The sequence below is a fragment of the Phocoena phocoena genome, chromosome 2 (assembly GCF_963924675.1).
Source record: "Phocoena phocoena chromosome 2, mPhoPho1.1, whole genome shotgun sequence".
NCBI classification, from domain to species: Eukaryota; Metazoa; Chordata; class Mammalia; order Artiodactyla; family Phocoenidae; genus Phocoena; species Phocoena phocoena.
Window position 1 is genome coordinate 103,469,805 of NC_089220.1, and position 3,221 is coordinate 103,473,025.

The window sequence follows — 3,221 nt, forward strand, 5'->3', positions numbered from 1 at the left end:
CAATCCTTAAACTAGTAAGTGGCAGAACTGAAGGTAGAATACATTTGTCTGCCTTTCAATCCACTGCTTTTTCCATTACACCATATCTCTCACATACCACCATTGCTTCAGGGAGACACAGGCTGTCTCCAAGTCCCCTACATTATATGGCTTAGAGTCTCACCAACCAAAAAGCTGTTATTACCTTGAGCCTTGTTATATGCAATCAGTATATAATAATGTATTATATTTGAAGACGTGGCCAGAAGAGGAAAAAGATTTATCTGGAAAACCCAACATCCAAATAATAGGAGTTCTAGAAAGAAAAATAGGCAAAATGGAGGGGAGAAAATCACGAAGAAATAACTGAAGACCATTTTCTAGAACTGAAGGCTGAGTCTTTAGATTGAAAAAGCTACAAGAAATGGAAAAACAAACCCAAGGCACATTATCATGAAATTTCAGAACACTGGGTGGGGCCAGGGAAAAATTCCTAAAAGATTCGAGAGATTAAAAAAATAAGTCATATATGAAAGGTAAGAAAGGAGAATGTCATGATAAGACTCAGATCTTAGTTTCCAAATACTATTCCCCAGTAAATGGTCCAGTTCTTAGAGAAATGGCTGGTTCCAGAGGTGGGACAGAGAGAAAATACATGATGGGCTTTGAGCTAAATGACTTATGGGAACATATCAAAAAGACACAAAAGCCAAATTGAAGGGGTTCTCACTGGTTAAAATTGGGGGCAATTTGAGCATCATATTGACTAATGATAGGAACTGATGATACACATTGAATAGTCTGTCAAACAGAAAATACACAAAGAGGGGACAAAGAAAGCTCTTAGAGAAGAATGCTAACTTATAAATGTATCAGGAAAGATAAATATAAAAAATCATTATTTTGCAACTAGAATTCCATACCCAGCCAAACAATAAATCAAGAATGCATGCATAATTAACAGTTTTCAAAAACGTTGTTTATGCCTATGTGCCCTGTGTTAGTTTCCCAAGGCTGCCATAACAAGTTACCACAAACCTGGTGGCTTAAAAAACACAAATGTATTCTCTTGCAGTTCTGGAAGCCAGAAGGTATTGAGGTATCAGCAGGGCTATACTGTATAGCCCTGCTGGATACCTACAAATCCTTCCTGGCTCTCCAGCTTCTGGCAGCCCCAGTCATTCTCTGCGACTGTATCACTCCAATCTCTTCCTCCATCTTCACAAGGCCCTCTTCTCTGTTTCTGCATCTCCTCCTCTTCTGTCTTTCAGAAGAACACTTCTCATTGGATTTAGGAACAACCTAGATAATCGAGGATAATCTCATCTTGAGATCTGTAACTTAATTACATCTGCAAAGACCCTTTTTCCAAATTAGGAAATAGTCACAGATTCTAAGGCTTAGGACGGAGACATAAGCTTTGGGGGGCCACCATTCATCCCACTATACACCCCGTCTCAGGAGACTTCTGAATGATGTACTTCACCAAAACAAGAGAATAGAGCAAAAACTGGAGCACTGGATCCAGAAAACCAGGGATTCAATGCACAAATAAGTGAACAGAATTCCCAGAATGATGGGGAAGAGAGAACTTGGAACAATAGCTGTGCAGCAGGCATACAGAGCAACCAGTCTAAGGAATTCCCTGGCGGTCCAGTGGTTAGGACTCCGTGCTTTCACTGCCGAGGGCCTGGGTTTGATCCCTAGTTGGGGAACTAAGATCCCACAAGCCATGCAGTATGGCGAAAAAAAGAAAAAAAAAAAAAAGAAAAAAGAAAAAAGAGCAACCAGTCTAGCTTGGAGAAGAGGACCAAAGGCTCTAGCACAAATGCCTCAGAAAGAGTAGGAGGAAGAAATTACCCCAGGTGTTTGAACATACTGAGAAGACATTAACAGCTTCACTGGGTGGCTTAGGAACGAATTTGTGAGCGTGATAAGAAAAACTATTGATATCAAATGAAAAGCTCCAGGAAAACAAAAAATTATTGCAGCATGCTATAAACTGAATGTTTATATCCTCCCCACATTCGTATCTTAAAACCTAACCCTCCATGTGAGGGTATTTAGAGATGGGGCTTTGGGGAAGTGATTAGGCCATGAGAGCAGAACGCTCACATGGGATTAGTACTTTTATAAAAGAGGCCAGGCGTAGAGAATGGACTTCAGGACACGGGGAGGGGGAAGGGTAAACTGGGACAAAGTGAGAGAGTGGTATGGACATATATACACTACCAAATGTAAAACAGACAGCTAGTGGGAAGCACCTGCACAGCACAGGGAGATCAGCTTGGTGCTTTGCGACCACCTAGAGGGGTGGGATAGGGAGGGTGGGAGGGAGATGCAAGAGGGAGGGGATATGGGGATGTATGTATACATATAGCTGATTCATTTTGTTATACAGCAGAAACTAACACAACACTGTACAGCAATTATACTTCAATAAAGATGTTAAAAAAAAAGAGGCCCAGGGAATTCCCTGGGGGTCAAGGGCCCAGGTTCAACCCCTGGTTGGGAACTAAGATCCCACAAGCCTCATGGGTCCTCCTCACCAGATCTTGATCTTGGACTCACCTATCTCCAGAACCGTGGGAAATAAATTTCTGTGGCACATAAGCCACGCAATCTATGGCAGTTTGTTATAGCAGCCCAAATGGACTGAGACGCAACATTATATTCTCCAGAGATGACCACAGTAATATTTCCCATCCCAGATGCTCTTCTAGAATTTTGCCAGTTGCCCATCAAGAGGAGGAGGGTATGCCCAGTCCCCTTGAATCTCATGACTTGCTGTGACTTATGTGACCGACAGAATACAGCATAAGTCATGCTGTGTGACTTCTGAGGCTAGATCCTGATTGCATTTCTACCTTGTTTACTTGAGACATTTGCCTTGGAATCCAACCACCATGCCATGAGGAAGCCCAAGCAGCCTATGGAGAGGTTCCAAAGTCTATACCTGACAGCCAGTGCCAACCTGACATCTGTGTGAGCTCTCTTGAAGGTGGACCATGCCAGCTAAATATGAGTGGAGACAAGCCTTTCCCACCAAGCTCTGTCCAAACTGCAAACTAGTGAGCAAAACAAATTATTGTTTTCAGAAACTAAATTTGGAGCTGGTTACTTATGCAGCAATATATAGCTGAAACAGTTGCCATGAGAAAGAAAGGTCTGTTTTAGTTTGTTGGTTTGGTTTGGTTTGGGTTGGGGTTTTTTGCTCTGAACACCCTTTTTTCTCCTACTTC